Source organism: Doryrhamphus excisus, linkage group LG12 (assembly GCF_037039965.1).
Source record: "Doryrhamphus excisus strain RoL-2023G ecotype Guam linkage group LG12, RoL_Dexc_Guam_v1.1, whole genome shotgun sequence".
Taxonomy (NCBI): domain Eukaryota; kingdom Metazoa; phylum Chordata; class Actinopteri; order Syngnathiformes; family Syngnathidae; genus Doryrhamphus; species Doryrhamphus excisus.
The window spans coordinates 7,310,334-7,323,436 of NC_136368.1; the positions used below are offsets into that span (position 1 = coordinate 7,310,334).

General features: G+C 40.4%; 1 protein-coding gene across 1 annotated transcript in view; it reads right to left on the reverse strand.

The window, feature by feature from the left end:
* thsd7ba (thrombospondin, type I, domain containing 7Ba) overlaps positions 1–13,103 on the reverse strand; it is a 236,700-nt gene that overhangs the window by 71,998 nt on the left and 151,599 nt on the right. The gene's annotated exons all lie outside the window — the stretch shown is intronic.

Genomic DNA, 13,103 nt, shown 5'->3' on the forward strand with positions numbered 1-13,103 from the left:
AATCCATGAGTGAAATCGTCCGAAACCAAGACCAATACCAACAACATAGATGAAGTATAAATGTTTAAATGTACTATTTGCTATGTGGGGTCGGGGTCACCAATGTTTTTTCTTAGCTACTTTTACAAAATGAACTCCCTTTTTGTATTTCACAGTGCATATATTTCTAGTCTTCCCACATTATTAACTGAAAACCTGAATGAAAAGCAGGTTTGCCTGCCTCTGCTGGGTCCCCCCAGCCTCATCCGCTACCTTCTGAAGCACAAATGCAGCCAACTCCCTCTTCTGTGCCCTCGGCATCCCGGAGAGGAGACAAAATGCCGACACTCGTCTGTCAGCTTGGCACCACTGCTGAAATCAGTGTGCACAAATGCTCACTCATCATGGTCCACACAAGCTCATTGGACGGCTAAATTGGATGCCAATCCCCTCCGCTGATCATCTCCGCCCCATCTGCAGCATCCAGAACAAGCATGTTCTGGCACTCCGTCAGGCATTGCCCCAAACCCGCTACATGATGTAGCCCTTTATGATTATATATATACTTGCAAGTCTGGGCAGAATTTGGGGATGAGGACAGCCTCAGTACGGAGTAGGGAACATGGAGACACTATGTAGCACTTTTAGTGAAGGAGGAACTTTCGTTGTGTGCGGGGCTGCGTCAGACCCCCTATGACGTGTGACGAGTGAGTGTTTGCGGCGTGATTGAAACGGGTGTTGTGCACACTGATATTGTATCTTTTCTCCAGGCACAGAAGAGGGAGTCGGCTGCATCTGCGCTTCAGAAGGCAGCGGATGCGGCGGAGGGACCCAGCAGAGGTGGATAAACCTGTTTTACATTCAGGTTTTTTTAATTCATAATGAGAAGAATGGAAATAAATACATTGTGAAATACAAAACATGAGTTGTGAATACCATCATTTGTTCATGTTCTGGCAAAACAAGCATATTGGCTTTGTTTGGCTTGAAATAGGCTATGAAAATAAATGTTATATTGAAGATATACATACAGTATATACTGTATTCTGGTTAAGACAAAAACAACCCCGCTTACAAATGAGCTTGAGGTCAACAGTGCATCAAAAAGCAAATATTCAAAACCACACACGTGTCCTAAGAGCATACATAGGATAGGATATTAGAGAGATGACCTCATTAGTATGTAAATATATGCAGCAAGGTGCTCTGCAGTCTAATCATCTATGTGAAGGAAGCCTTTTAATTTCCTACCGTATGGCTTGACTGGAGAACAGTTGTCTACGTGACAAGACAGAATTCCCAACATCTGGCCGGGGCAGTAAAAGCATCATTTTACACACCTGATGTTCATACTTTGATTCAAAGAAAACTAGCTAACTAGAGAAATACTCCCCCTTTACTTATGTTAGTATGGAAAACATATACTATACTGTATATAAAACATACTGGATGGTGTTAAATCCGTCTCTCAAGCATAGACGAAGCGTCACAAAGCATCAGCGGACTAGTAAGGTTTATGATGCAGTGAACATGCAGGAATATATTTACACAAGCCAGATTCTCCACTCCCTTTTCCAACATGTTGTAGGCCTTTGTGGATTCACTGATCTACAAACATGCCCTTCATCCATTTCATTGATTTCTCTTTGACTTTTAAATTTTGCCCTCTGACAAAAGCTGTTTGGTCTCTATTTGTCTGCAGAGCAAATGTGGTATAGTGTGTCGCCATGATGAAGACATTATTTTGTGTTGTTTTTAAATATCTAATCTATCCACACACTTTCTGAAACAGTTCTGAAAATCTAAAAAAATGTGGAAATGCAATTTTATTGGAATATGTAAACCTGGTACAGGTTTTGATGTTTTGTATTTAACAATTCTATCCCCAAAGGTAAGGGTAGGAATGTACTGACTGGTGAAACGACTGGTGAAACGAGAGCTTTGCCTTTTGACTCAGCTCTCTCTTCTCCTGACTCCCTTACCCTTCAGTGGGTCAATGGACAGGTTGCATCATTGTAGACGCTGCGCCCATCCACCTTTCTATCTTGCAATCCGTCCTTCTCTCACTCGTGAACAAGATCTTAAAGTACTTGGGGCAGGATCTCATCTTCAACTTGGTGTTCGAAATCAGCATCTCAAATTCCTAATGCTAATGCCCAGTGCCGTTCTTACAGTGGAGTCATGAACATTGACTTTAACTCGGGCAAGTGATGCCTGCAGTTTGTTGGATGCTGTTGTGGGGGGGGGTCTTTTGTGACCTCTTGATTGAGTCGTCACCACACTCCATGTTCACTACTCTTCCACGTTTTTGCCATGGATAATGGCTCTCACTGTAGTTCACTGGAGCCCCAAAGCTTTATAACCTTTTCCACATTGTTTTTTTTTTTCAGATTTTCAGGCATGATGTCTACTTATTGAGGAGCTTTTGGTCTACTTCACTTTGTCATGCAGGTTCTATTTAAGTGTGTTCTTGATTAACGCCCAGTTTGGACTTTTAGGAAAAACAATCAGACTGCACTTCCGGAATAACAAACAAAAAACAGACTGTGTACATATATTTATTCTGTATATTTTGTATTTTTCATTCTTTTTTAATAGATGTGTCTGCACCTACTTTACCAAAACAAATTCGTAGTATGTGTTTGATCATACCTGGCAATAAACTTTCTGATTCTGATTCTGATGGAGGACCGGTGTGGCAGTAATCAGGCCTGGGTGTGGTTAGAGAAATTTAACTCAGGTGTGATAAACCACAGTGAAGTTACGCTTTAACAGGGGTGCAATCAATGTAGGTTTGGATTTTTGAAAAATAGACGTATTTTGCTAAAATTAGAACCACTGCTTTACAATACAGCATACACTGTAATTATCTGGCTTTATCAATGTACTTCCATCGTTCTTGGTGCTGAACCCAGTACTACATGCACAAGTCAAAAACCTCCTTCTGTCACCACCAGTGTCCTTTTCCTGTCAGACTCCAGCACTGACATTTCAACTCTATTTTTAACAGTTTTCTTTCAGCTTCTTGATGCCAAAGTCCGTGTGTGGTATTTCACACCATCTCACCCACAGGCAGAGATCACCTTTTAATTATACCCTTACTTAGAAAGGTGAGCATTTTGGAGAAGCTGCTGAAAGGACACTCTCTCAAAAGGCTTTTTACACTCCAGGTTTTCTCATGCTATAGAAATTGGTTTAGAGGAACATCCTTATTGAATGAATACATATTTAATCAAAGTTCCTTCTATCGATAGCGTCTATCAGCACAACCCAGAAACTGTTACATTTTCCATCATGTGTAATAATAATGGGTTTCCTTCTACATTAAGTCCCATCCCATCAAATTGGATCTGAATGCTAATCCAACCATGCCACATTGTGATATGATGAAACAGTGTAAAGTAATAGAAGATCATCAGTGTGATTAATATCCTGTTGAAAAGTGACATTCTATTCATACTCTATATAATCTATTTGGGCGGCACAAGACGAGAAAAAGTGCTGATGTTGGTGCTCCCATATTGTACAGGATGTACAGGATAGGGACTATCTGGATCGCTTTCGGTTCACCCATCTAAATTGTCTGTATCTGTACTCGGAGTGGGTGGGGCATATACCGGTAATGGGCGTGGTTTAACTGGAAATGTGTGGGACTTACAGCAGTACATTATTTTAAAATCATCCCGGTTTTCTTCAGCTGGCGGCTCAAGTGGAGGCAGTGTGACCAACGCAACAATAGCAGTTTTTAACTCGCCAAATGCACCATATAGTACACAAATGAGGTATGGCTAGGGTGGGAGGTGGTCGCTTTGTGTGGCTGGCCAATCACAGAGAAGAAGTAATTAAGAAATCGTATCATAAATGAAACAGAGAATTTATGATTTGGAGCAGTCTACATGCATGAACTATTTGATTGTGACTAGGCTGCATATCACGTGGAGGTCTTCAGCCAGGTCTCCTGCAACACTGACATCGCCAAGAAGGAACGTGACTTCGGGGAAGCAGGGGAAAATTCAAGGCAAATGGCACACCAACTGCAAAATGGACATCAAGACGGAGGACCCGAGAACGGAAAAGTGCTATCATGTACTATATGTAAATGCTGAACACCTAGACTAATTATGTATCTATGCTTGCAATTAATTATTGATATCAGACCAGCAGTAGGGCCACAACCCATCAATCTGCAGATCCCAGTGTAGCCTGCATGTTCTCCCGTGGAAGTTGTGGGGAGGCATAGTTGTCAACATGCATGTTAAACTCCTTGGTGACGTTAAATTCCCATCTGTGTTTATGTGCGTGTGAATTTACCCATCGATATACTAGCAACCAGACCAAGGTGTACCTCCTCACCTTTTGCCCAAAGTCAGCTGGGATAGTCTCCAGCTCACTTGTGACAATGAAAACAAGCAGTATAGAAAATGAATAGATGAATTAAATCAGTATAAAACAAGTATACTGTACATAATGTACATTCTATTTCTATTATTTATTAACAATCAGTAAACATTGGTGAAATTCCGAGTTGCGTCAAGTCTTTCGACAAAGTTTGTATCTCAACCATTTTTTGGAAATGTCACAGGTATTTAACATCTACACTTGTAATCATATTCAAAAGGTTAAGCTGTAAAGGTCAAGCAGGATTGCATCACACCTGGGGAGGCTACATTTGACTATCTTTCCCGTACTAAAAAGTCACAGAGAAATGTCGATCAATTACATAGCTAAGTGCGAGAGAGCAGAAATGCTACATTCCCAATTGCCTCAGCGACTGGAAACATCATCACAGTACTTGAGCAAGCTAGTTTCTAGGATCATTTGTGCTCATCTTAGTGAGAATTTACATTATAATGACGATGACGATGATGAGTGGCTGTCATTTTCCCAACCTCAGTCAGAGGAATGCAATTCTCATTTGCTTTCCCAATGCCACTTTGCCATTGTGCCTGGTTGAATGAAAGAGAGTGTCTCTCACACACACACATGTGAAGGTCACAATTAGTTCTGCGCAATCAATTCATAATTTGTGAGGCAGGAAATGTGTTTTCACTGAAAGCATCACTTATTTTAGAACTATATTAACTACGTTTTTATACTTATATCATTTCATCCATGTTGGTTAAAGTAATTGAGTGCAGCAGAAAGTCCCGAGCTTGTTATACATCGACCGGCCACAACACCACCACTTACATTTAATGAGGTCTGCTCCAAGTTGGAGTAAACACACACCCTATATAGAGATATGAATGCTCAGCTGAGATTGACGCTGTCAGAGAGGCGTTCATTGGCGAATTATTTATTATTGTGGTTGTAGTTTGTGGTGGTGGATGCATTACAGTTACTTAATTCCGTTGCATGGAAGAATCAGAGACAACCCTCATTGGGATGTGGTGTAGATCTACGCCGCAAAGTACAATGAATAGAAATAATGTGAGGGAAAGCGGCATAGAAAATGAATGGACGGCTACACTTGAGGTCAATTGGACTCGTAACAATACTGTAGGAAAACCAAGATAGTGCTCGATAATCAAAAGTCATATCGAATCGTACTGAAAGTGGGATGACTGTATTGTGTTGCTGACTACACAGCACTACACCACACACTTGCAGTCATGAAAGGAACGATGTTTGAGTCAGGGGCTTCAAGAACGGTCATTGAGTCACTGAGAACGAGCGGGTTTGCTGGCTTGCTCAAGATAGTCATAAAAAGATTAACAACTTTGCATTGGATGTACAGGATGGTTCACAGCAACCATGCTCTTTTGTCCCTAAACTGCATTTTCATGCTTCATAATGTTGGTAAATATATATTCGAACAAAAAGGTCAATTTATGCAAAGTTGTAAGGCTGAAAAAACTGACTACTGCACAGCAGGTATATACTATGTGGCAACACAGGGGGTGATGGGAGATAAGTTTAAACAAAAGGAAGCGGACAACGGCATCTAAGGAAATCATTACATAATATACTGTAACCCCGCGCTCAGTTCTGTAAGATTGAAATGTCTGTTGTAGGCTCATACCAGCTACGTATGGCGGGGCTCCGGTTGCGTTGGCAGCATAGCAAAACAGCAAGAACTTTTTTTTCGGGCGTCCCAGATGTCACAGATGCTGCAGCACTCTCCGGTCCATTGAATAATCATAAACATCATTGTATTAAGTCAAAAGGCACCAAAAAATAACCCCACAAAAGCTATTGTTTACAAGAACATCCTGTATAAAAGGCGAGTTATCGTGTGAACATCTGCTCTCACGAGCGTCCAGAGAGGATGCTCACACATAGAGCCTACTGTAGTCAGTGTGAGTGGCACTTGCAGCAAGACGGATTGGATCAGGACAGCGGATCCACTGTCAGCCCGGGGTAAATATAAAGCACACTAGGTTTGTTGCACCATTGCGGTAGAGCAGGGGTCTCAAACTCAATTTACCTGGGGGCCACTGGAGATGGGGTCTGGGCAAGGCTGGGCCGCATCAGGTTTTTTCCAAAAAAAAAAAAAACGCATTTATTAAAAACTGAAAATTATACAAACTTTTTCAGTGCTTTGGTTCTGATTTTCTACAATAAAAGCTCTGATAAAACATTCCACTGTTCTCAAATATCTTTTTTTTTCTGCACAAAATAAGATGAAAAATAAATAAACAAATCAAGAATAAAGGAAATCAATCAATCAGTAATAAATAAATATAATAATAATAATAAAACGGCAAATAATAAAAACAAGAAACCACATATAGTTGGTGGGTAGACAAATTATTTTTTTCATATTAAAATTAACAAAGCATTATTAGAGCCCTGTAGACATGACAAAACACGACTATAGTCACATTTATACTTTTTTTATTTACAACATATTGCGCAACTGCAGGGTCTTGAGACACATGCTAACTCGCAAACTAGAGCGCTAGCGACCTAAACGGTAGCCTTCAAGTTATTTCCTTCAAACTTAAATAGCCAAAAACTTACCACTTCCACACGGATAGGGAGAATAACTATTAACAGTTATTTAACCTTTAACATGAACATTAATCAAACGTAATAATTTTTTCTGTACCATACAGCATCCATATCAAACTTGCACGGGCCGCACTAACATTAAACTTTCATATCAAGGCGGGGGCCTCAAACTAGTGTCCTGCGGGCCACATTTGGCCCACGGGCCGTTTGTTTGAGATCACTGCAGTAGAGCCAGCAAGATGCTGGAAGTGTTAAATAAAACAAACTTGGGCAACAGAGAGGGCAACATCGTAACAATATCAGTATCCTAAGGCAAGCAGCAACCGGTCATTAGCATATGGGGGCGGGGACAGTGGGTGGGCGGCACAAGTGTTGGTGCCGGTGGAGGAGAGGGGAACGCTTAAACTGCACACTGCCACAACTCCGCACCCGTAAGGTTTCCGTGCAGTGAAAGGGGAGATCAAGCACCATGCACCAACTGGGAAAGAGATGACACGGGTGACTGGATGCCACAAACACCTGGGACCACATACCGGTCGAGTACAGCACCGAGAGGAACAGGACAGCCTGAAGCCAACATCTGGTTTCACAATGACACAACAGGACACTCAACAGTAGGTCCAAATATAACTATATACACTTTTCTAATTTATTGTCATATACAAACAATAATGTTATATACACTTGTGCAGGATTGCACGGGGTGACCAGAAAAGGGGAGTATCTCAGCACCAACAAGGAAGAAAGTGGGGCCGATGGCACCGCCCCTCTTTATAGTTCGGCGATTGGCCAGGCAACAACACACTAATAGGCTGGATGACCAAGTCCATTTTGCCACATCAACCATGCAGTTTATTGCTAAAATCTCCCATCATTAGGGTTTGTAAACGAACAAAATGTTAAGGTGCCCCTTTTTGCCTTAAATTGTATGTAATTGTCTCAATTGTAATTGTAATTGTTATTTATTCTAAATTATTTAAATTAATTGTACAAATTACTGTTTACACTGTACATTGTTCATATTTGATGTAATCTATTTATTCTCCACATTATTATTTATTATTATTTAGGCAATAATAAATAATAAAATAATAATATATAAATATATATAAGTAATATAAAATACATTTTTATATAAAAATAAATATAAATAATAAATAATAATAAACAACATTTTGTTGGCAATTTCACTGCTGTGTTATTGTGCAATGACAATAAAGAAAGTCTATGTCTATGTCTATGTCTATGTCTATGTCTATGTCTATGTCTATGTCTATGTCTATGTCTATGTCTATGTCTATGTCTATGTCTATGTCAAGTGTTTTGATGTTTGTGTGAGAAAACGCTGAGTCAGGGTTGCCCATTACGACGATCGAAGGTAGTGTGGGTAGATGGCATGGCATTGCACAAAGATAGACTCATTCGTCAATTGATTGACATACAGGACCAAACAGTGGGACGTCTTTTCTGACAAATGGGTCACCATGCACAAAAACTCAGCAAAACTACCAAGCAAACCTCCAATTTATTCCTTCGAAAAAAAGGTTGTAAAAATGAATGTGAGAGCTGGACAAAGCCAAAGACCTGCCACTTCTATACGGAATGGGAGGAGGACTTTTTTTTTTTTTCCTTCTACAATGGCATGTTTGAAATGCACTGGCCTCATCTCCCAGTCTACCATAAAATGGAAATGTTCCACTGTGGAGTGGCGTTTTCTGATTGTTCATAAGACACTTCCATTCAAAAGCGAGCTGAGAAAGAAAAGGATGAAGAAACTTTTTTGCGTCCTTCAGCCACTTTTTTTTGCCTCATGTGTTTTCATGAAGCAGCTGATTGGCCCGCCCTTCCGGTGCATATAAATGTGAGAATGTGCTTGGCTCCACTCCAATCGTGTGCTCCGCTTGCTGCACTCTTGTCCTAATGTGAGAGGCTGGCCTGTTTTCACTTTTGTTTTGGGTTTTAGTTGTGTTTCCTCGTTTAGGGGTAGCCGTGGGAAGACAGGATGACAGCCTTTTAGATGTCGGCTTGTTCCCTTCACCGTCCTTTTGATTGTTTGGGTTGGCGCATGAGGATGTTTTATTTTGTGACTTTGGGAAACAAGAACGGTTTAAGTGGGTTTTTCTTTGGGTGTTTTTCCTCAGTCAGTAAGAATAAAAAAAAAAACTATATTTTTCACAGTCGCCACATTTACATGAGGAGTTTTTCTTCTTTCCGAATGACTTTTCCGAACACATTAGCCACGTATACATGGACCCAAATATTCCAATTGCATTGGGTTTATTTGCTCAAATGGAAACTATTGATTGATTGGGTACAAGATACTTCAATCGGATTAAGGAAAATAATATTCCACCCCTGTGAATCCGATTAGGATTGGCACTTTTCTTTCGGAATGAGGGGTATACAAAAGTTAAATTCTTTCCGTTTGAGCAAATATAATGAAGGCAATTGGAATATTTGTGTCCATGTATACGTGGCTACTAAAACATCAATCCGGGTAAGTCATGAGAAGAAAAACAGACGATAAAAGAGGCAACACATCCATGAAAAATGTAAGTCTAATTTAGTTTTTTAAATAATTGTCTTTGATGTAGGGTAGATGAGTATCAAGGTAAACTGTGACCAGTGAACATTAATGGTCAGTTAATAGATGGTCAGGGCACAATATTCTGTGTTGTGGTTCTTCTTCTTATCTTTGCAGAGGTAGGAAGGTCTTAGGTATTTACGGTCATTTACCCAGGAGGCAATGAAGATAATGGGGTGATGGAGGAGGCATCTGGTCCGGGAACGGGATACTGGTCCATTCCCTACACATCCCATCTACATCCCATCCCAGATCTACAAAAAGCGCTGGGATGCAAGAATCGGGGCTGACTTTCCTTCTTATCGTCGGGAGGCTGCAGGCGGACATTGGAAGAGAAACTCAGCCCAGGATCCTGTATTTTTGTGAATTTATTCTGTCTGATCTTGTTAAACAATACATAGTGTTAACTTGTACTAGTGTGTGAGTTTTATTCCTTCTCATAAGTGGAGATTAACGAATACGCTTGGGGAGGTGAAATTTACTTAAACAAGTGGTCTTGGAGGCCTCAATTAGGTTGCGGAAAATTTCTTCTCCAACAAAAACTGCAAAAAGCAGGGAGATTATCTTCAGGAACTATAGTTATATGGGGGTAGAAGCCATGGTTGAGGATTTGACCCAGCAAATTTACAGGACGGATGAGTCTATGAAAGAGTGATTGTTTGGTGTGTTTACTGGCATAGTAGCGAAAGAGGAGCTGTTAAACAAACATTTTCTAATCTTTCAAAGACTTTATACAGAAAACCCCAGTGGGTACGTGTGCTCCCAGTGTGTAAATTGGTGCCCATCACCACGGAGCTCCTAGATTACCACTGCATAATACACCACCAAGGGATGATGCGCAAAAATGCTCGATATGAAAGAGATAATGAACATGGCAATGAGGATAGCCTGTTTAATTCAGACCTCTTCAAAGCCAGTTTCTTCTATTCCGTGCACATCTGAAAATATCTGCAATGACCACTCGCCAAAAATATCGAGTTTTTCTGTGTCGCTAAACATTCGGAATGCCATCAATTCAATGCTAATCAGTGGCTGCTAGATTGGACATTTGGATGTTGAATGACCCTAATGTAGAACTGTAATGAAAAGACAAAACATTTAATGAAAAATGCAACATCTGTCCTCAAAGCTGCAGCGCCGTGATTTAGCAAACTTTCACAACCTTGCGTCAGAGCTGGAGACGCAACGGGGAGACGTGTGTGCAACTTCACGCTGCATGCTACACAGAGCACACTGAGACCTTGTCTATGAGGCTTTGACAAACACTTTCAAAACATGGCTTTACTGGAGACAGTCGTTACATTCATGTGCTATCTTTTTCGGGAAGATGCCGAGGTTTATTCACTCGCGTCAAAAATTGCAACACCGTTTCACCTGAATTCATCTGGAGTGGAGGAGGAGATTTTACAAGCTGACACTCAGCTTATGTCCACGACTCATGGACAGTTCTAGAAGTTTTTCCACGGAAAAAAGTACTCCACCATGAGGAAATGTGCCTCCTGGTCACAATTATTTGACTCCACTTATTTATTTGAGTCAGCCTTTATTCGGCCCTAATGTTCCACCATGAATTATGGTCATTTAAACGTGTCCTTGACTAGGCACAGTAAGGTGATGACAAAACATGTTGAGTTGTGCCTGTAAATATTATCATCCATCCGGATCATTGAATTGTCAGAGCATTGAATCCATCGTAACTGGATTGTTAACTGTGGATTCTTAAGAAAAGGGTTTGCCTCTTATCTCAGTCCATGCTCAATGACTCGGTAGGACAGCTCTAGTCTGAGGGGTTGGTACTATGTAGCACCAAATGGGACAGAATGAAATAAACACATACTCTACCGCTCAAAGGTTTGGGATCACTTGGAAATTTTTTTGGCCAGTCTGATATATGGCTTTTTTTGGCAATCCTGCCATGAAGTCTGAAGTCCTGAAGTCGTGCTTCACTGTTGATACTGACACTGGTGTTTGACGGCGACTATTTAGTGCAGCTGCCAGGTGACGACCTGTGAGGCGTCTTTGTCTTAAACTACACACTCTCAGATATTTGTCTTCTTGCACAGTTGTGCATCGTTTTTCTGTCCTTGTTAGACCCAGTTTGTGCTGCTCTCTGAAGGGAGTAGAGATTTCTTAGATGGGTTTTCTAATAATCTATTAGTCTTATAAAATGATGAACTTGGATTAGCAGCCATACCAGGAGATTGATACAGAGGAATGACAGTTGTTGATAGTAGGCCTCTATGCAAAAATGTAGATCCTTCTTTGAAAATCATCTGATTCATTTTAATGTTTTGTGAAATGGATAAAAATGTTTGTGAAATGGAAAGAATTGTTGTGAATTGTGAAATGCATGAAAATGTTTTTCTTTGGAAAACAAAGAAATTTCCAAGTGATCCCAAACTTTTGAGCGGTAGTGTACATCTTTAAACAAATGAATTCAATTAGTGAATACATTTTAATTCTGAATATTAAATATAAATGAATTAATCTGTAAATAAATATTCAAATAATTATATGTGTTAAATATGTCATTAGATTATCAAACATGCCAGTTAATTTAATGTAAAACCATATAGATTTAATTATTTCACAATTTAAGAACTGAATTGCTTGTGCGACTTTATGAATTAATTTAATCTGTCACAACCATCCATCACATTCTGTGGGTGGGAGTAATGCAAATCAAGTCCAGTGATTGCTTTGGTTGAAGCTCTAGGGTTGGAGAACATACTCCAGCTTTTTCTGGAGTTGGTGGGAGATATTTATATGTGATATGTTGAAGTGGGAATGCTGACCCAGAGCACGGAGCAGTAAAGACAGGAATTTATTCAAGTATTCAAGTTGCTGGTATTATTTCCGCACTTTATTTCCAATATAATGACTGAAAATTTAGAGGAACTACCCAAGCACTTCTTCATCAGGGTTCATGGACGACATGGACACCACACACAAGGACCAGCGTTTGGCATTTGACATACCAAACCAAGTTCATTCTTCATGAGTGACCCAGCGGTTAGCATGTTGGCGACACAGTCAGGAGATCGGGAAAGATCTGGGTTTGAATCGCTTGCGCATTTATGGTTGTCTGCAATTGGCTGGTGATCATCCTAGTGTGTACCCTGCCTCTCACCCCAAGTCATTTGGGATAGGCTCCAGCATACCGAAACAAACCCTCGTGAGGATAAGCAGTAGAAAATGGATGGATGATTAAATTCCATTCACTGGGTCAGCAGATCCCACAATAAAATGTCCCATTGAACTAAATATGTTTTCCATTATTATCGTAGATAGATTATTTGACCTGGTCATTTTTTAAGTACCTTGCATGTTGAGGCCAAGGTATCTTTCAGTCTGCTATGTGCCTGCGGCCCCCCCAGCTCGCTCCATTAATGAGGAACCAGTGGTGTGATGAGATCGCCAAGACAACAGACAGACAGATTCATCTTATTACACTCTCAGGACAAATTGCCTCTGTGTTTTATGGGTCCATCAATTGTTTGTTAAAGGAGCCGTTATGAAAGGACCGTTAGGAGTCATTAAATAAAGATAGTTAACCAGAAGGAAGCTTAAAATGGGCACACAAATA